Source organism: Pan paniscus, chromosome X (assembly GCF_029289425.2).
Source record: "Pan paniscus chromosome X, NHGRI_mPanPan1-v2.0_pri, whole genome shotgun sequence".
Lineage (NCBI taxonomy): Eukaryota > Metazoa > Chordata > Mammalia > Primates > Hominidae > Pan > Pan paniscus.
The window spans coordinates 54,526,471-54,548,109 of record NC_073272.2 but is presented as its reverse complement, the minus strand read 5'-3'; the positions used below and the strand labels follow the sequence as shown (position 1 = coordinate 54,548,109).

The window sequence follows — 21,639 nt, the reverse complement described above, 5'->3', positions numbered from 1 at the left end:
GACTAGTTGAGTTGCTTGCTGAAGGCAAACAGAATATGGAATGGGTAGTGGAAGAAGGTAGTTATAAATATCAGTTATCATGTGACCAGTTAGAGAAACAAGGGCTGTAATTGTCATATTTCCTGCTTATTTTGTTATGAATATATTTGTTTGTATGTATCAAATACTTTTGTTTTCTTCCCTCTCTTATCCCCTTATCATGTAACATAAGATGTATTGGCTTTAAATAATAGTATTTAAGAATTGTTAACTTTACATCATAGTATTTAAGTTACAGGATATCAAAGAAAAGAGTTAACATCAGTGAAGGACTTTACCTCTTTTTCCGGGGAAAAGGTTAGTGCGTTTTCGGTTGTAGGTAGAACAGTTGTATCATGTTAGATGGAATTATGACCTTGTTATGGTCTTCATTTGAAGATTAAATATGGTTTAAGGAGGTGTATATGGGTGCCAAGTTTACAAGACATGGATTTGTGATGGTTAATTGTGTCAACTTGACTGGGTCTTGGGGTACCCAGATATTTAGTCAAACATTATTCTGGGGTTTCTTTGGGGGTGTTCCTGGGTGACAGGAACATTGAAATTGGTAGACTGAGTAAAGCAGATTGCCCTTCCTGATGTGGGTGGGCCTCACCCAATCAGTTGAAGGCCTGAATAGAACAAAAAGGATTACCCTCCCCGAAGTAAGAGTGAATTATCCTGCCTGACTGCCTTCAAACTAGAACATCAGCTTTTTCTCCCCTTCAGACTTAAACGGAAACATCAGCTCTTCCTGGGTCTTGAGTCTGCCAGCCTTTAAACTGGAACTACACCATTGGTACTCCTGGGTCTTCCTCCTGACAACTCACCTAGCAGATATTGAGACTTGTCAACCTACACAATCATGTGAGCCGACTCCCTACAATGAATCTTTGTCTTTCTCGCTCTCTGTCTCATATATATCCTATTGATTCTGTTTCCCTGGAGAAACCTAATACAGATTTGAAAATAAATATTTGTATAAATTAAATCTATTTACATGTTAGGTTCTAAAAAATTATTATTACTTAGAGATGGGGTCTAGTTATATTGCCTGGGCTTGAGTACAATGGCTATTCATACGCACAATCATCGTATGCCACAAACTCAAACTCCTGGGCTCAAGCAATCCTCTTGCCTCAGCCTCCTGAGTAACTGGGACTACAGGTGTGGGCCACTATGTTGGGCTCAAAAATTAATTTTGGCCAGGCATAGTGGCTTGTGCCTGTATCCCAGCACTTTGGGAGGCTGAGGCGGGAGGATCTCTTGAGGCCAGGAGTTCAAGACTAGCTCTGGCAACATAGACACAGTCTCTACCAAACAGAAAAATTAATTTTAATTGTTGAAAAATTAATGTTTTAAATGTTAAAAAATTTAAATTTTAATGCATTTAAAAATAAAATTTAAATGCATTGAGAGTGCTTTAAAATAAATTGCACTGAAACATTAAAAAAAAAAACCCAGGTGTAATCCTGAAATCTATAAATTCACCTATAGATCTTTTTTTTTCACTTTTTTTAAAATTATACTTTAAGTTTTAGGGTACATGTGCACAATGTGCAGGTTAGTTACATATGTATACACGTGCCATGCTGGTGTGCTGCACCCATTAACTCGTCATTTAACATTAGGTATATCTCCTAATGCTATCCCTCCCACCTCCCCCGACCCCACAACAGGCCCCAGTGTGTGATGTTCCCCTTCCTGTGTCCATGTGTTCTCATTGTTCAGTTCCCACCTATGAGTGAGAACATGCGGTGTTTGGTTTTTTGTCCTCGTGATAGTTTGCTGAGAATGATGGTTTCCAGCTTCATCCATGTCCCTACAAAGGACATGAACTCATCATTTTTTATGGCTGCATAATATTCCATGGTGTATATGTGCCACATTTTCTTAATCCAGTCTATCATTGTTGGACATTTGGCTTGGTTCCAAGTCTTTGCTATTGTGAATAGTGCTGCAATAAACATATGTGTGCATGTGTCTTTATAGCAGCATGATTTATATAATCCTTTGGGTATATATATATACACAGTAATGGGATTGCTGGGTCAAATGGTATTTCTACTTCTAGATCCCTGAGGAATCGCCACACTGACTTCCACAATGGTTGAACTAGTTTCCAGTCCCACCAACAGTGTAAAAGTGTTCCTATTTCTCCACATCCTCTCCAACACCTGTTGTTTCCTGACTTTTTCATGATCGCCGTTCTAACTGGTGTGAGATGGTATCTCATTGTGGTTTTGATTTGCATTTCTCTGATGGCCAGTGATGATGAGCATTTTTTCATGTGTCTTCTGGGTGCATAAATGTCTTCTTTTGAGAAGTGTCTGTTCATATCCTTTGCCCACTTTTTGATGGGGTTGTTTTTTTCTTGTAAATTTGTTGGAGTTCCTTGTAGATTCTGGATATTAGCCCTTTATCAGATGAGTAGATTGTGAAAATTTTCTCCCATTCTGTAGGTTGCCTGTTCACTCTGATGGTAGTTTCTTTTGCTGTGCAGAAGCTCTTTAGTTTAATTAGATCCCATTTGTCAATTTTGGCTTTTGTTGCCATTGCTTTTGGTGTTTTAGACATGAAGTCCTTGCCCATGCCTATGTCCTGAATGGTATTGCCTAGGTTTTCTTCTAGGGTTTTTATGGTTTTAGGTCTAACATTTAAGTCTTTCATCCATCTTGAATTAATTTTTGTATAAGGTGTAAGGAAGGGATCCAGTTTCAGCTTTCTGCATATGGCTAGCCAGTTTTCCCAGCACCATTTATTCAATAGGGAATCCTTTCCTCATTGCTTGTTTTTCTCAGGTTTGTCAAAGATCAGATGGTTGTAGATAAGCAGCATTATTTCTGAGGGCTCTGTTCTGTTCCATTGGTCTATATCTCTGTTTTGGTACCAGTACCATGCTGTTTTGGTTACTATAGCCTTGTAGTATAGTTTGAAGTCAGGTAGCATGATGCCTCCAGCTTTGTTCTTTTGGCTTAGGATTGACTTGGCCATGCAGGCTCTTTTTTGGTTCCATATGAACTTTAAAGAAGTTTTTTCCAATTCTGTGAAGAAAGTCATTGGTAGCTTGATGGGGATGGCACTGAATCTATAAATTACCTTGGGCAGTATGGCCATTTTCACGATATTGACTCTTCCTATCCATGAGCATGGAATGTTCTTCCATTTGTTTGCATCCTCTTTTCTTTTGTTGAGCAGTGGTTTGCAGTTCTCCTTCAAGAGGTCCTTCACATCCCTTGTAAGTTGGATTCCTAGGTATTTTATTCTCTTTGAAGCGTCATCCTGCATTTAATTATTGCCTCAATTTCAGAGCCTGTTATTGGTCTATTCAGAAATTCAACTTCTTCCTGGTTTAGTCTTGGGAGAGTGTATGTGTCGAGGAATTCATCCATTTCTTCTCGATTTTCTAATTTATTTGCATAGAGGTGTTTATTCTCTGATGGTAGTTTGTATTTCTGTGGGATCGGTGGTGATATCCCCTTTATCATTTTTTATTGCGTCTATTTGATTCTTCTCTCTTTTCTTCTTTATTAGTCTTGCTAGCGGTCTATCAATTTTGTTGATCTTTTCAAAAAACCAGCTCCTGGATTCATTGATTTTTTGAAGGGTTTTCTGTGTCTCTATTTCCTTCAGTTCTGCTCTGATCTTAGTTATTTCTTGCCTTCTGATAGCTTTTGAATGTGTTTGCTCTTGCTTCTCTAGTTCTTTTCATTGTGATGTTAGGGTGTCAATTTTAGAACTTTCCTGCTTTCTCTTGTGGGCATTTAGTGCTATAAATTTCCCTGTACACACTGCTTTGAATGTGTCCCAGAGATTCTGGTATGTTGTGTCTTTGTTCTCGTTGGTTTCAAAGAACATCTTTATTTCTGCCTTCATTTCGTTATGTACCCAGTAGTCTTTCAGGAGCCGGTTGTTCAGTTTCCATGTAGTTGAGTGGTTTTGAGTGAGTTTCTTAATCCTGAGTTCTAGTTTGATTGCACTGTGGTCTGAGAGACAGTTTGTTATAATTTCTGTTCTTTTACATTTGCTGAGGAGTGCTTTACTTCCAACTATGTGGTCAATTTTGGAATAGGTGTGGTGTGGTGCTGAAAAGAATGTATATTCTGTTGATTTGGGGTGGAGAGTTCTGTAGATGTCTATTAGGTCCGCTTGGTGCAGAGCTGAGTTCAATTCCTGGATATCCTTGTTAACTTTCTGTCTCGGTGATCTGTCTAATGTTGACAGTGGGGTGTTAAAGTCTCCCATTATTATTGTGTGGGAGTCTAAGTCTCTTTGTAGGTCTCTAAGGACTTGCTTTATGAATCTAGGTGCTCTTGTATTGGGTGCATATATATTTAGGATAGTTAGCTCTTCTTGTTGAATTGATCCCTTCACCATTATGTAATGGCCTTCTTTGTCTCTTTTGATCTTTGTTCGTTTAAAGTCTGTTTTATATGAGACTAGGATTGCAACCCCTGCCTTTTTTTGTTTTCCATTTGCTTGGTAGGTCTTCCTCCATCCCTTTATTTTGAGCCTATGTGTGTCTCTGCAGGTGAGATGGGTTTCCTGAATACAGCACACTGATGGGTCTTGACTCTTTATCCAATTTGCCAGTCTGTGTCTTTTAATTGGAGCATTTAGCCCAGTTACATTTAAGGTTAGTATTGTTATGTGTGAATTTGATCCTGTCATTATGATGTTAGCTGGTTATTTTGCTGGTTGGTTGATGCAGGTTCTTCCTAGCCTCAATGGTCTTTACAATTTGGCATGTTTTTTCAGTGGCTGGTACTGGTTGTTCCTTTCCATGTTTAGTGCTTCCTTCAGGAGCTCTTTTAGGGCAGGCTTGGTGGTGACAAAATCTCTCAGCATTTGCTTGTCTGTAAAGGATTTTATTTCTCCTTCACTTCTGAAGCTTAGTTTGGCTGAATATGAAATTCTGGGTTGAAAATTCTTTTAAGAATGTTGAATGTTGGCCCCCACTCTCTTCTGGCTTGTTGAGTTTCTGCCAAGAGATCAGCTGTTAGTCTGATGGGCTTCCCTTTGTGGGTAACCCGACCTTTCTCTCTGGCTGCCTTTAACATCTTTTCCTTCATTTCAACTTTGGTGAATCTGACAATTATGTGTCTTGGAGTTGCTCTTCTCGAGGAGTACCTTTGTGGTATTTTCTGTATTTCCTGAATTTGAATGTTGGCCTGCCTTGCTAGATTGGGGAAGTTCTCCTGGATAATATCCTGCAGAGTGTTTTCCAACTTGGTTCCATTCTCCCTGTCACTTTCAGGTACACCAATCAGACGTAGATTTGGTCTTTTCACATAGTCCCATATTTCTTGGAGGCTTTGTTTCTTTTTATTCTTTTTTCTCTAAACTTCTCTTCTCGCTTCATTTCATTCATTTGATCTTCCATCACTGATACCCTTTCTTCCAGTTGATCGAATCGGCTACTGAGGCTTGTGCATTCGTCAGATAGTTCTTGTGCTGTGGTTTTCAGCTCCATCAGGTCCTTTAAGGACTTCTCTGCATTGGTTATTCTAGTTAGCGATTTGTCTAATCTTTTTTCAAGGTTTTTAACTTCTTTGCCATAGGTTCGAACTTCCTCCTTTAGCTTGGAGTAGTTTGATTGTCTGAAGCCTTCTTCTCTCAACTCGTCAAAGTCATTCTCCATCCAGCTTTGTTCCATTGCTGGTGAGGAGCTGTGTTCCTTTGGAGGAGGATAGGCACTCTGATTTTTAGAATTTCCGGTTTTTCTGCTCTGTTTTTTCCCCATCTTTGTGGTTTTATCTACCTTTGGTCTTTGATGATGGTGACGTACAGATGGGGTTTTGGTGTGGATGTCCTTTCTGTTTGTTAGTTTTCCTTCTAACAGTCAGGACCCTCAGCTGTAGGAATGTTGGAGTTTGCTGGAGGTCCACTCCAGACCCTGTTTGCCTGGGTATCAGCAGCGGAGGCTGCAGAACAGCAGATATTGGTGAACAGCAAATGTTGCTGCCTGATCATTCCTCTGGAAGTTTTGTCTCAGAGAAGTACCTGGCCGTGTGAAGTGTCTGTCTGCCCCTACTGGGGGGTGCCTCCCAGTTAGGCTACTCGGGGGTCAGGGACCCACTTGAGGAGGCAGTCTGTCCATTCTCAGATCTCCAGCTGCGTGCTGGGAGAACCACTACTCTCTTCAAAGCTGTCAGACAGGGACATTTAAGTCTGCAGAGGATTCTGCTGCCTTTTGTTTGGCAATGCCCTGCCCCCAGAGGTGGAGTCTACAGAGACAGGCAGGCCTCCTTGAGCTGCAGTGGGCTCCACCCAGTTCAAGCTTCCGGGCCGCTTTACCTACTCAAGCCTCAGCAATGGCGGGTGCCCCTCCCCCAGCCTCGCTGCCACCTTGCAGTTTGAGCTCAGACTGCTGTGCTAGCAATGAGCAAGAATCTGTGGGCGTAGGACCCTGCAAGCCAGGGGCGGGATATAATCTCCTGGTGTGCTATTTGCTAAGACTGTTGGAAAAGCGCAGTATTAGGGTGGGAGTGACCCGATTTTCCAGATGCCATCTGTCACCCCTTTCTTTGACTAGGAAAGGGAATTCCCTGACCCCTTGTGCTTCCCGGGTGAGGCAATGCCTCGCCCTGCTTTGGCTCACGCTCAGTGCACTGTACCCACTGTCCTGCACCCACTGTCAGACACTCCCCAGTGAGATGAACCTGGTACCTCAGTTGGAAGTTCAGAAATCACCCGTCTTCTGCATCGTTCATGCTGGGAGCTGCAGACTGGAGCTGTTCCTATTCGGCCATCTTGGCTCCACCCCAAATTCACCTATAGATCTATAGAATTTATAGATCTTGAAATCTATAAATTCACCTTACTGTACAATATGGATTAAAAGTACTTGAGACACAGAAAGACTAAGGCAGCTGCCTGGAGACTTGGATCCACTAAGTGGCTGAACTGAGATTTACATGGGAAAGATGAAAATTACATGAAATAAATTGTGTAAGGGACACTGGCTGATAATATGCAAAATGGTCTACTTATTTCAGAATAAGAACAGTATTCTTTAAAAAACACCCAGGTGTAGTAAATATTCTCTGGTGGTTAATAAAAAGTCTAAAAATTCACAAAGTGTTTCCTACACTCATGTATGGACTTTTTTTTTTTCTTTTCTTTACAGTGGTGCAATCTAAGCTGACTGCGACCTCCGCCTTTCAGGTTCAAGCCACTCTCCTGCCTCAGCCTCCCAAGTAGCTGGGATTATAGGCATGTACCACCATGCCCGGCTAATTTTTGTATTTTTAGGAGAGACGGGGTTTCACCATGTTGGCCAGGTTGGTCTCAAACTCCTGACCTCTGGTGATCCACTTGTCTCAGCCTCCCAAAGTGCTGGGATTACAAGCGTGAGCCACCATGCCCAGCCTAGACAGATTTTTTGTTTTTGAGACAGGGTCTGGTTCTACTGCCAGGCTGGAGTGCAGTGGCACAATCTCGGCTCACTGCAATCTCTGCCTCCTAAGCTCAGGCAATTCTCATGCCTCAGCCTCCTGGGTAGCTGGGACTACAGGCACGCACCACCATGCTTGGCTGATTTTTGAATTTTTAGTAGAAATGGGGTTTCGCCATGTTTCCCAGGTTGGTCTCGAACTCCTGGCCTCAACTAATCCACCCTCCTCGGCCTCATAAAGTGCTGAGATTACAGGCGTAGCCACCCAGCCAAGGAATCAATTTAATTAAGTAATTCTATTGTTATATGTTTTCCTATTTTTTTCTAAAAGAAAATAATTCAGAATAAATTTCCATCAAAAATCAGTATTTGGCTAATTGTTAACTTCAAAATCCAGTAATACAGTCACTTGCTGCCACCAGCCCCCACACCGTGTCTTCCCATGGCTCCACCGCCCTGCTCCTCCACAGGTTGCAATGGAAATAGAGATCGCCGCGCTCATCATTGACAATGGCTCTGGCATGTGCAAAGCTGGCTTTGCTGGGGATGGATGGCCCCTGAGCTGTGTTCCCCTCCATCATCAGGTGACCCCGGCACCAGGGTGTGATGGTGGGCATGGGCCAGAAGGACTCCTACATGGGCCATGAGGCCCAGAGCAAGCACGACATCCTGACCCTGAAGTACCCTATCGAGCATGGCATCATCACCATCTGGGATGACATGGAGAAGATCTGGCACCACACCTTCTACAACGAGCTGTGCATGACCCCAGAGAAGCACCCGGTGCTGTTGGCCGAGGCCCCTCGAACCCCAAGGCCAACAGAGAAAAGATGACTCAGATCATGTTTGAGACCTTCAACACCCCAGCCATGTATGTGGCCATCCAGGCCGTGTTGTCCCTCTAAGCCTCTGGGCGCATCACTGGCACTGTCATGGACTCTGGAGACAGGGCCACCCACATGGTACCCATCTACGAGGGCCACGCCCTCCCACCACGCCATCCTGCGTCTGGACCTGGCTGGCCAGGACCTGACCAACTACCTCATGAAGATCCTCACCGAGCTTCACCATCACGGCCAAGCAGGAGATTGTGTGCGACATCAACGAGAAGCTGTGCTACATCGCCCTGGACTTCGAGCAGGAGATGGCCACTGCCACATCCTCCTCCTCCCTGGAGAAGAGCTATGAGCTGCCTGATGGCCAGGTCAGGTCATCACCATCGGCAACAAGTGGTTCTGGTGTCTGCAGGTGCTGTTCCAGCCTTCCTTCTTGGGCATGGAATCCTGTGGCATCCACAAGACCACCTTCAACTCCATCATGAAGTGTGACGTGGACATCCGCAAAGACCTGTACGCCAACACAGTGCTGTCCAGCAGCACCACCATGTGCCCTGGCATCACCACGCTGGCATCCAGCACCATGAAGATCAAGTTCATCATGCCCCCAGAGCACAAGTACTCGGTGTGGATTGGTGGTTCCATCCAGGCCTCACTGTCCACCTTCCAGCAGATGTGGATTAGCAATTAGGTATGTGGCCCCTCCATCATCCACTGCAAATGCCTCTAAATGGACTGCAAGCATGTGGATTAGCCATCAGGTATGTATGATGAGTCTGGCCCCTCCATTGTCTACCGCAAATGCCTCTAAATGGACTGCGAGCAGATGTGCAGCATTTGTTGCATGGGTTAATTCAGCAGTATAAATTTGCCCCTGGCAAATGCATACACCTCATGCTAGCCTCACAAAACCGGAATAAGCCTTCAAAAAGAAATTTGTGGCCAGGCGTGGTGGCTGACGCCTATAATCCCAGCACTTTGGGAGGCCGAGACGGGTGGATCACAAGGTCAGGAGTTTGAGACCGGCCTGGCCAACATGCTGAAACCCCGTCTCTACTAAAAATACAAAAATTAGCCAGGCATGGTGGCATTCGCCTATAATCCCAGCTACTGGGGAGGCTGAGGCAGGAGAATCACTTGAACCTGGGAGGCAGAGGTTGTGGTGAGCCGAGATTGCACCACTGCACTCCAGCCTGGGCAACAGGGCGAGACTACGTCTCAAAAAAAAAAAAAAAAAAAAAAACATACACAGAAAGTTGTCCTTGAAGCTTGTATCTGATATCAGCACTGGATTGTAGACTTGTTGCTGATTTTGCCTTTCTATTCAAGCTATATTCAAGTTAACTGTTCCCCTTGGTATCTGTTTAATACCCTGTACATGTCTCTGATTTCAACCTTTAGTACATGTGGCTTGGCCACTTTGTGGCTGAGGTAAGAACGTGCTTGTGGAAGACAAGTCTGTGGCTTGGTGAGTATGCATGGCCAGCAGTCTCCAATATGTGCAGGGTATTAATGTGTCATCAGGGCTGAGTGTTCTGGGATTTCTCTAGAGGCTGGCAAGGGCTCCTGAACCAGTTGTTTCTGTCCTGCCGGTCTGTCAGAGTTGGAAAGTCCAAGCCATAGGACCCAGTTTCCTTTCTTAGCTGATGTTTTCCTGCCAGAACACCGTGGGCTGTTACTTGCCTTGAGTTGGAAGCGGTTTGGATTTATACCTGTAAATATATTCATCCTTTTAATTTATGTAAGGTTTTTTTGTACATAATTCTAAATTCTTTAAAGAGATGACAACAAATTTTGGTTTTCTACCGTCATGTGAGAACATTAGGCCCCAGCAACACGTCATTGTGTAAGGAAAAATAAAAGTGCTGCCGTTAAAAAAAAATCCAATAATAGAGAGTGGGAGAAGGAGCAACTGGAGAGGGAGAGTGAGAGCAAGAATGAATGAGGGACAGAGAGAAAGAAAAAAGGAAAGAGGAAGGGAGGGAGGGAAGGTAAAACAATGGGGGAATAACAACTAAGAAAATGAAATCAGTTATGTTCCTTTAAAGCAGCACCTAATAATAGATGCTGATTCTGATAATAAAAGATATAGCTTCCATGTTACCAGAAAAAATTGTGAAAAGAGCAGATTGAATCTAATAAAGTATTTAAATACTACACATATGCACACCAACAAAGTATCATGATGAGCAGGAGCAAGGCAAAAATCAGGTTAAGTCGAATGATTCCCACAGAAGGTCAGAGAAGTGCTGTATACTGCAGCCCCCACACAGCCCCTCTCTGGTAGTAGGAGCCATGCACTAGATCTTGCACTGGACCAAGACGTTCAAAGAGGGAACTGTGTGAAACACCACACTGTTCAAATATAATTTCAAAATAATTTTATTTTACTTATTTTGAGATGGAGTTTCGCTTTTGTTGCCCAGGCTAGAGTGCAATGGCACGATCTCAGCTCACTGCAACCTCTGGCTCCTGGGTTCGAGTGATTCTCCTGCCTCAGCTTCCTGAGTAGCTAGGATTATAGGCATGCACTACCACATCTGGCTAATTTCGTATTTTTAGTAGAGACGGGGCTTCATCATGTTGGTCAGGCTGGTCTCGAACTCCTAACCTCAAGTGATCCACCTGCCTCAGCCTCCCAAAGTACTGGGATTACAGGCGTGAGCCACCAAGCCTGGCCTTCAAAATAATTTTAAACTAGAAAAACACAGTTACAAATGTTAGAGATACTTTAAAAACATTTATCATTATTTTAAAAATTATAACTATTGATAACTCTCACCCCTGGAACTGAAATGCAGCACTGTCGGGTACCTGGGCACACAGACTAGGAATCTCTACTTTAATGAGAGAAGGCTTGCACTTTTTTTGCCCTTGGAAACTTCTAATTTGGAGGGACATACATTTTGTTTTTGGCCTTTTTGTGCTTAATGTGTGATGAACACCCTTGCATATGGCCCCTTATATATCTGTGTACTTCCCTGGGATTTATTGTACCCAGGAACAGAATTGTTGGGTCATACAGTAAATGCATATACTTTTTTTTTTTTTTTTTTTTTTTTTTGAGACAGAGTCTCACTCCGTTACCCAGGCTGGAGGGTAGTAGTGCGATCTTGGCTCACTGCAACCTCTGCCTCCTGGGTTCAAGCGATTCTCCTGCCTCAGCCTCCTGAGTAGCTGGGATTACAGAAGTGCACCACCACATCCAGCTAAGTTTTGCATTTTTGGTAGGGATGGGGTTTCGCCATGATGGCCAGGCTGGTCTGGAACTCCTGAGTGACCTCAGGTGCTCCACTTGCCTCGGCCTTCCAAAGTGCTGGGATTGCAGGCGTGAGCCACCGCACCTGGCCCAGTAAATGCATATCTAATTTGACAAGGTACTTCCAGACAGCTCTTCGGAACAGCTGCCCTAGTCCACACTCCCATCAGCCATGCAGGAGGGTTTGTAGGTCCTTACACCCCCACCGCCACTTGGCATTATCCTGCTTCTTAAATTTGTTGGGCTGATAAACTGGTATCTCACTGTTATTTTAATTCCTCATACTTGCAATGATCTTGAACACCTCATCATATACTGCTGGCTTTTCAAATTTCTTCCTCTGCAAATTGCCTATTGTATGCTTTGGCTAATTTTCTATTGGCGTTGCTGTCTTCTTTTTCTTTCTTCCTTCTTCTTTTGTCCTTCCCCTTCCTCCTCCCCGTTCCTCCTGCCTCCTCCTCCTTCTTCTTTTGTTTTGTTTTTAAAAACAGGGTCTTGCTTGTCACCCAGGCTGGAGTGCAGTGGCATGACCACAGCTCACTGTAACCTCAAACTCCTGGGCTCATGTGATCCTCCCACCTTAGCCTCCCAAGTAGCTAGGATGACTGGCATGTGCCACCACAACCAGGTAATTTAAAAAAAAAATTTTTTTTCTAGAGACAGGGTCATGTTGTATTGTCTGGCTGGTCTCAAACTCCTGGCCTCAAGCAATCCTCCTGCTTCAGCCTCCCAAAGTACTGGGATTACAGGTATAAATCACTACACCCAACCTCTCTTCTTGATGATTCACAGGAAATCTTTTTATATTCTAGGTATCAAATCCCTTGTTGGTTTATGCATTGCAAATATCCTCTCCCAATCTGCACATTATCTCTTACTTTTGTCCATAGTGTCTTTCATTGAGCACAAATCCTTAATTTTGCTATAATCCAATCATCTCTTCAGCATATGGATTATAGTCTTGAAGTTTTGTCCAAGCCCCTAGGTCACAGACATCTCCCTACAATTTCTATTAACATTACAGTTTTATTTTCACATTTAGGTCCTCAATCTACCTAGAATTCCTTTTTTTTTTTTTTTGAGATGGAGTCTCGCTCTGTCACCCAGGCTGGAGAGCAGTGGCACGATCTTGGCTCACTGCAACCTCTGCCTTCCGAGTTCAAGCGATTCTTCTGCCTCAGCCTCCTGAGTAGCTGGGACTACAGGCACACGCCACCACACCCGGCTAATTTTTTGTACTTTTAGTAGACATGGTGTTTCACCATGTCTGGTTGACCAGGCCAGTCTTGAACTCCTGACCTCAAGTGATCCGCCCACCACGACCTCCCAAAGCGCTGGCCCCTAGAATCCATTTTTGTACATGTCATGAGGAAGGGATCCAGTTTTATTGTTTCTCTGTCATGAGCCAGTTTTCTCAACACCTTTAACTAAGCAACTGTCCTTTCTCCCTTGATTTGTTATACAATAGGTTTTTATATACAGGTGTCTGTATCTATGCTGTTGTATTGGTCTACTTCTCTGTTTCTGTGCCAATGACACATTGTTTATATTTCTTTTTTTTTTTTTAAGACAGAATGTCGCTCTTGTTGCCCAAGCTGGAGTGCAATGGTGCAATCTTAGCTCACCGCAACCTCCACCTCCTGGGTTCAAGCGATTCTCCTGCCTCAGCCTCCCGAGGAGCTGGGATTACAGGCATGCGCCACCACACCCAGCTAATTTTGTACTTTTAATACAGGCATGTGCCACCACGCCCAGCTAATTCTGTATTTTTAGTAGAGATGGGGTTTCTCCATGTTGGTCAGGCTGGTGTTGAACTCTCGACCTCAGGTGATCCACCCGCCTCAGCCTCCCAAAGTGCTGGGATTACAGGCGTGAGCCACAGCGCCCAGCCTATATTTCTAAATTCAAAGAAACAAAGGCCGGGCGTGGTGACTCGCGCCTGTTGGGAGGCTGAGGCGGGCGGATCACCTGAGGTCGGGAGTTCAAGACCAGCCTGACCAACATGGAGAAACCTTGTCTCTACTAAAAATACAAAATTAGCTGGGCGTCGTGGCGCATGCCTGTAATCCCAGCTACTCGGGAGGCTGAGGCAGGAGAATCACTTGAACCTGGGAGGCGGAGGTTGTGGTTAGCCGAGATCACGCTGTTGAACTAAAGCCTGGGCAACAAGAGCGAAACTCCATCTCAAAAAAATAAATAAATAAAAATAAATTCAAAGAAACAAGAAAGAAATAAGGCAGAAATAAATAGAGAACAAAAGATAACAGTGAAAATTAAGCAAACCAAAGCAGATTCTTTGAAAAGACCAATAAAAGAGACAGACTTCTGACCAGTGATCAAGAAAAAAACAAAAAGAAAATTAAAAAACCAAGATATAGGCCAGGCACGGTGGCGAAACTCTGTCAAAACAAAAAAACAAAAAACAAAACAAAACAAAAAACAAGATATAGAATGATAAGGGGGGCAATAACTAGGGAAAAACAGATTTTTTTTTTTTCTTTGAGATGGAGTTTCGCTCTTGTTGCCCAGGCTGGAGTGCAATGGCACGATCTCAGCTCACCGCAACCTCTGCCTCCAGGGTTCAAGTGATTCTCCTGCCTCAGCCTCCCAAGTAGCTGGGATTACAGGCATGTGCCACCATGTCTGGCTAATTTTGTATTTTTTTTTTTAGTAGAGACGGGCTTTCTCCATGTTGGTTAGGCTGGTCTCGAACTCCCAGCCTCGGGTGATCTGCTCGCCTCAGCCTCCCAAAGTGCCGGGATTACAGGCGTGAGCCACTGATCAGCCTCCCAAAGTGCTGGGATTACAGGCGTGAGCCACTGAGCCTGACCAGAAAAATAGATTTTTTAACAGTGAAGAATTATGAATGACATGCCAATGAATTAAAAAACCTAGATGAAAACAAATGATACATTCTTAGAAAAATACACCATGCTAAAAATGGCACAAATAGAAAGGCCTTGAATAGTCCAGTAAGTATTAAAGAAGTAAAAATGGTAGTCAAAGAACTGTTCTCTCTCAAAACCCCAGTGGGTTTTGTAGGTGAGCTGCAGCAAACCTTCAAGGTATAGTTAATTCCAATCATATGCACAATAACAAAAGTAAAACCTATTTATTCCACTTTTTGAGGTTAGTATAATCTAAATTATAAAACTGGATGGGAGAACCCAAGAAAAGAAAATCCTAGGGCCACTTAGAATGTTATGGTTCAACATCAACAGTATACTAATGTGGCCAGGTGCAGTGGCTCATGTTTATAATCCCAACAATTTGGAAAGCTGAAGCAGGAGGATTGCTGGAGCCTAGGAGTTTGAGACCAGCCTGGGCAACATAGTGAGATGTCTCTACTAAAAATACAAAATTAGCCGGGTGTGGTGGCACATGCCTGTAATCCTAGCTACTCGGGAGGCTGAGGCAGGAGAATTGTTTGAACCCAGGAGAGGGAGGTTGCGGTAAGCCGAGATTGTGCCATTGCACTCCAGCCTGGGCAACAAGAGCAAAACTCCATCTCAAAGACAAACAAACAAACAAAATTCATATATATATATATATATATATATATATATATATATATATATATATATGCCGGGCGTGGTAGATCTTGCCTGTAATCCCAGCTACTCGGGAGGCTGAGCCTCAAGCCCAGGAGTCTGAGGCTGCAGTGAGCCATGATCACGCCACTGCACTCCAGCCTGAGTGACAGAGTGAGACCCTGCCTAAAAATGAAAAAAAAAAAAAAGCTGGGAACGGTGGTTCACGCCTGTAATTCCAGCACTTTGGGAGGCAGAGGCAGGCAGGTCACCTGAGGTGAGGAGTTCAAGACCAGCCTGGCCAACATGGTGAAACCCCATCTCTAGTAAAAATACAAAATCAGCCAGGCGTGGTAGTTTACACCTGTAGTCCTAGCTACTCGGGAGGCTGAGGCAGGAGAACCGCTTGAACCCAGGAGGTGGAGGTTGCAGTGAGCTGAGAATGCATCATTGCACTCCAGCCTGGGCGACAAGAGCAAAGACTCCGTCTCAAACAAACAAACAAACAAACAAAAAGAAACAAACTCTCTGTTGCTGATGGTGGGTGAAAACAGAGTTTTAGGGAATTGGGATGTCCTGAGACAGAGAAATAGTGTTGGTTAGGTCAACCCCAAAGAAGCCTGAACTGGATTCACAGAGAGGATGATGGTGGATTCAGAAGTCTGGGATGAACAGGGGTGACATATGTTCGCTAATGTGGTGTGGGTCCTGATCATGATGACAGACCCATCTGCTCTCAGACATAAATTTTGCTGACTTTCTTACCAGGAGGATAGGGCTGTCGTATAGATTGTGGTTGGCATTAAGACACCCAGTTTGAGGAGGACATTGATGATAGGCTCATTTCCCTCTTCTGCCAGTATGGAAAGTGGACACTAGGGCTAGAAGATGGCAACAGGTGCTGTGTGATTTTGATTTTAACGGGAGCATCCTAAGCAGCTGCCCTCCCTTGTTAAAGTCAGCTGTCCACAAGTTGGCTGGGACTTCTGCAAGGGCTCAACTCATAAAGACAGTTATTGTGGGTCAGACCCAGGTGATACAAATGCCATGGGGAGGTCTGGTTATACTCCAACTGGCCTGCAGCGCATTACTATGTTTAGTTTGCAAGGAACATGTCTACCTGATATGTCAGTAGACGTACAAGGTTAGGCAGGAAGGCACATACCTCAGTGAAGCATCCTATGGTAACAGAAAGCCATTTCATACAATAAGAGCTAACTAACATGATCTCAACTAAAACTGCAGCCCACAGCAGATCTGGCAAGGCAACCTGAGTGCAGAGACAAGGCAGAATTCGTGACCTCAGTGTTGAGGGGAAATGTCCATTTGTCCATCAGTGGAGATAGGGACACTAGGACTGGGGGACAAAAGGAGGGAGAGTGTGGCTAGGGGTGATCCAAGCAGACTCAATATAACCCCCATGATTCTTTTCTAGTCTAAGGATGGCTGAGGTTAAATCAAGCACACATTTTTCCAACAGCCAGGTTTTTGTTTGTGTTGCAGCTACAGAGGCAATTTCCAAGACATGGTTCAACATGGGACTGTACTTCCAAGGTATGAAGGTTTGGTCTTTTGCTCTTGTAGGGACATGAGTTCAGCCCCCTGCTTTCTCCACCAGCTTTTGAATTTTACTGTGAAATGGGCTAATGAACCGAGGGACGCATCTGAATCCTTTAGGAATGCTGGGAAGCAATCCCGACAAAACTTTGGAGAAATGACCAACTTTTGAAGGAGCTTTCAAAATCCTTCACCTCAGAAAACTCTCTGTTGCAATGATTTACTTGATTATAATAATCTTTTGAGTACTCAGGTGATTTAAGTTTGTACCTGTTGGTTTGGATCAATCAGATTTATTAGGGACCGGTTTCTTGATCACGCTCAGTATTTATTTTTCCTTTGAATCTCAGGTGCAGGTGGAGGAAGCTATACTCCACTGCTCATGTTACATTATTATCTTTGATCAGTAAAATGCTTATCTTTTTACTTATTCATTTATTGACTCCACTTTACCTTCATTCCTCACTCCCGTTTCCAACACCCACCCCCTCATAGGCAGATATTCCAATGTGATTATTGTCATTCTCTTTTATTCTATGTGTTCTGATAAATGCAAATGTTATCGGGTTTGAAATCTCTTTGTGTTCCTTTCAAACTTTTAAATGTATTCAACATAGAGAAAAGTTTTGAAAACTTCCATGTACAGTTGAAAGACATGTAAGAAAACACCCATCTACCCACCAGCTGGCTTAAGAACTAGAACATTATAGAGTTTGAGAAGCCAACTGTGGATCCCTCATCTCCTTCCCCTGCCCAGAAGAAACCACTACCTTGACCTTTATGTTCTCATTTCCTCGATTTTTGCGGAAAAAAAATTTATTTTTTTGAGACATAGTTTCACTTTTGTTGCCCAGGCTGGAGTGCAGTGGCACGATCTCAGCTCATTGCAACCCCCACCTCCTGGGTTCAAGTGATTCTCCTGCCTCAGCCTCCCGAGCAGCTGACATTACAGGCACATGCCACCACGTCCGGCTAATTTTTGTATTTTTGGTAGATACGGGATTTCTCCATGTTGGCCAGGCTGGTCTCGAACTCCTGACCTCAGGTGATCCACTCACCTCAGCCTCTCAAAGTGCTGGGATTATAGGCGTGAGTCACTGTGCCTGGCCTTCTTTTGAGAAAATTTCACCTCCCATGTATGTATCACTGAACAAGGTATTGTTTTGTTTTGCTGGTTATGGAAGCTAAGCTGGTTATGGAAGGAGCAGTATTGCTACAATTAGGTGAAGAGTTCCAGGAGAGGATAAGCTGGAGAGAATCTCTCAGTCATAGTGAGTCTGGCTTCAGTTTCCCTAAGAGTTTACAAGAGCTGCTTCTGGGGAAGTCAGAGGGTACGGTTATAAGTGAGGCCAGGAAAATACACCCATGTCTCAGCATAGTCAGGGCACTGGCAGGGCTGTTATGTGGACCAGAAATTAGTTACCATATGGTCTGGTTACCATATGGTTTGACAGGGAATGGGCCGCTCTAACTCTTCACTTCCAAACTCTGTGACCAGCCCCCACTCTCAATAGATCACAGCAGGCAACTTCTGTGGGGTGAAATGCATGTCCACACCTGCTCCAGGCAGCTGCAGTGCTGGTGAGAGGGTGTGCAGGAGCCGCACCAGCACATACTCAAAACCAGCCAAGTACAGACCGTCTGCGCCAGGCTCACCTGGGCATTCTGGCCTCAGGTTAGCAGAGTGTAGGTGTGGCTGTTTCCTCCTCAGTGAAGAGCAGACTCTAAAGGATGATGCCATGGGGAGTGGGTGACTAGGCCAAGGGAACAGACACTTTCTGCTTGTTTTTTCTCCTCCCCCTTTCTTTCTTTTTTTTTGACAAGGTCTCACTCTGTCACCCAGGCTGGAGTGCAGCGGTACAATCTCAGTTCACTGCAGTCTCAGACTCCTGGGCTCAAGCAATCCTCCCACCTCAGCCTCTCTGGTAGCTGGGACCACAGGCACACACCACCACATTTGGCTAATTTTGTATTTCTTGTAGAGATGAGGACTCACTATGTTGCTCGGGCTGGAACTGAACTCCTAGGCTCAAGCAATCTTCCCGCCTCGGCCTCTCGAAGTGCTGGGATTACAGGTGTGAGCCACCGTGACTGGCAATTCCACCGCTTTCTTGTTTTATGTATTCCCTGTCATCCATGCTCCCATTCCTCCCGACTCCCCGACACAGGCATTTTTCAAATGTGTTTAACTTACATCCTCTTGTGTGCATTTCTGTAAGGTGTGTATTTGGTGTATATGTGCATATATTTGTAACTTGTGAGTAGTATTGTTATACAGTTCATTCTTTTTCACTCAGTGCTACGAGTTGAAGATCATCGTGTTGCCCTGTGTACATCTAACTCACTGGTCTAAAGGTTAAGAGGTCCTCTGTGGAGTGCACCCATCACTATTTCCCTGTGTATGCCCCTGGTGATGGACACCCAGCATGCCTTCAACTTCCCACTGTTGCAAACCACACCATAATGCACATTCTTCTACATGACCCTTTATGGACCTGTATGAGAATTTCTTTGGAGGGCCCATGGGGATAGTGCCACATTCATCTCTGGGATGGCGGCCAAAGTCCCCAATCCCAATGCAAGAGGGTCCCTATGCCCCCATATCCCCACTAAAGGACTTGGCATGATCCAGCTTTTTAAAATTTTGTCTGTTTGTGAAACCTAAAGTAAAATCTCACTGTAGTTTTATTTTAGACTTTTCTGTTAATACATCTGAACATCTTTTATTAGGCCTGTTAGCTTTTTGGGTTTTCCACTTCAGGAAATTGCTTGTTCATATTCTTTGTAGACCTGTTTGCAACTGGAGGCCCTGTCACTGTTTTTCCTCTCTATATGTGCTCCACTGATAGTCCTAATCCTGTGGGAAAGCTGAACCCTACCCAGGGTTTCTACACACTGTACCAGGCTCTGTAGTGCCTTTCCATATGAATTTTAGGATCAGTTTGTAAATTTCGGCAAAAAGCCTGCTGAGATTTTTATAGGAATTACATTTAATCTATGGATCAATTTGGGGAGAATTGACATCATAACAATACTAAGTTTTCCAACCCATGAATGTTTTTCATTGATTTGGCTCCTCTTTCTCTCAGCAATACAAGTGTATAGGTCTTCCACATCTTTTGTCAGATTTATTCCTAAGTCACATTTTTAGATGTTATTGTAAATGGTATTTTAAAACTTTCTGTATCCAATTGTTCATTGCTAGTATATAGATATACAACTAATTTTTGTATATTGATCTTATAACCTGCAACTTGTTAGACTCACTTATTAGTTCTAGTAGGGTTTTATTTTTGGTGGACTCAGTTGGATTTTCTATATAGATGATCACATTTTCTGTAAATACAGTTTTACTTCTTCCTTTCCAATTTGGATGCCTTTTGCTTCTTTTTCTTGCCTGACTGCACTGCCTAGAACCTTCAGTATAATGCTGAATAGAAGTGGTGAGAGTGGACATCTCTGTTTTATTTCTGATCTTGTGGGGGAAAGCACTCAGTTTTCACCACTAAATATAATGTTAGCTGTGGGTTATTTTGCAGATGCCCTATATCAGGTTGAAGAAGTTCCCTTCTACTTCTAGTTTGCCAAGAGGTTTTTGTTTTTTAAACTCAGGAATGGATGTTAGATGTTGTCAAATGCTTTTTCTGCATTTATTGCAATAATCATATGGGTTTTCCTTTTTGGTTTGTTAATATGTTGAACTGCATGATTGATTTTCTAATGCCAAGCCAATCCTGCATTCCTGGGATAAAATCCATTTTGTTATGATTCATTATCCTTTTAATACATTATTGGATTTGATTTGATAAAGTTTTGTTTATAATTTTTGTATCTCTTGAACTTTCCATTTTAATACTAATGGCTCCTCAAATTGGCCTCCCCACCACGCGCCTGTTTTCCACATGACCCACTCTGCCTGTTCATATCCTCTAGACTGTGTCTGGGATGGTTACTGAGGTGGTTACTGAGGCTGGGACTTTCCCCAAACTTACGGAGGGTCAAAGAAAATTTAGAACAAAGACTTGAAAGCATTTTTTTTGTGTGGTCAATCCTACCTCTGAGTATGTGAATCAACTCCTGGCAGCAGTCTTGCCCCTTAATAAAGGTGTGTCCCCAACCTGAAGAGCCATCTTCAAAGCCTCTCAGTACCTGACAGGTTAGTTCCTAAGAGAAAAAGCATTATTAACTGCTTAAGAAATCCCCTGACCCTAGATTATCCCTCTGTCACTGTTCCCCCATATGGTACTGCTCTGCTCCAAAAAGGAAATATCCAATACTTCCCACTGAAGAATTCTATCCCATTCTGACTGCCTACTTGATATCCCACACTCTAAGATGCCCAAATAACACCTTCAAATTCCTGACCCTGTGTTTTTTGTGGATGGCTTTTATATCCAAGATATTAGGGGAACACACAGGGCAGGATATACTCCTTTCCCCATTGCAGCATAGAAGCTCTTCTTCCTTCAATCCCCTCGTCGCAAAAGTAATAATGGTAGTAACAGCAAACACATATACAGTGCTTACTACATGCCATGTATTATTCTAAATACTTTATGTAGATTAACTCATTTAATACCCTCAATAATCCTATGAAGTGCATATTACTACTATCCCCAGTTTTGTTTTATTTATTTTTAGGGGGGCTTTCGGCAAAAACCAGAATGCCTGCTAGACAAATTCTAAAACAGCTGTAACACTACTATCCCCATTTTTACAGAAGAAACTACAGAAAATTGAGGTCAAGTGACTTGACCAGCTCTGGGATTTGAATCCAGGCAGTCTGGCTCAAGTCCACTGCACTACCATACTCGCAAGTGACAGAACTGTGGCACTGACCCATGTTTGCACACAGTAGAGGGCCCCCCTGGCCCACTATTCATACAAATTCTTTCTAAGGCTTCAGAATATGTCATGCCTGTGTTATCTGTGGTGCCTTTGGCCAAATCTGGTGTCAGTGAGTTTCTCACTACTGCTGACAACGAAATATATATGTTTGGAAACAAAAATTATGTAGGGTCGGGCGCGGTGGCTCACGCCTGT

At 43.5% G+C, this 21,639-nt stretch overlaps 1 non-coding gene and 1 pseudogene across 1 annotated transcript; one reads left to right on the top strand and one right to left on the bottom strand.

Moving 5' to 3' along the window:
• The first annotated feature begins 7,195 nt into the window (after positions 1–7,195).
• On the top strand, positions 7,196–8,941 carry LOC100969786 (actin, cytoplasmic 2-like; annotated as a pseudogene).
• A 12,296-nt stretch (positions 8,942–21,237) lies between these two features.
• LOC112438565 (U7 small nuclear RNA) lies at positions 21,238–21,298 on the bottom strand. Its single transcript, XR_003026971.1, has one exon. It is a non-coding gene; the product is annotated as a U7 small nuclear RNA (small nuclear RNA).
• Positions 21,299–21,639: the final 341 nt, after the last annotated feature.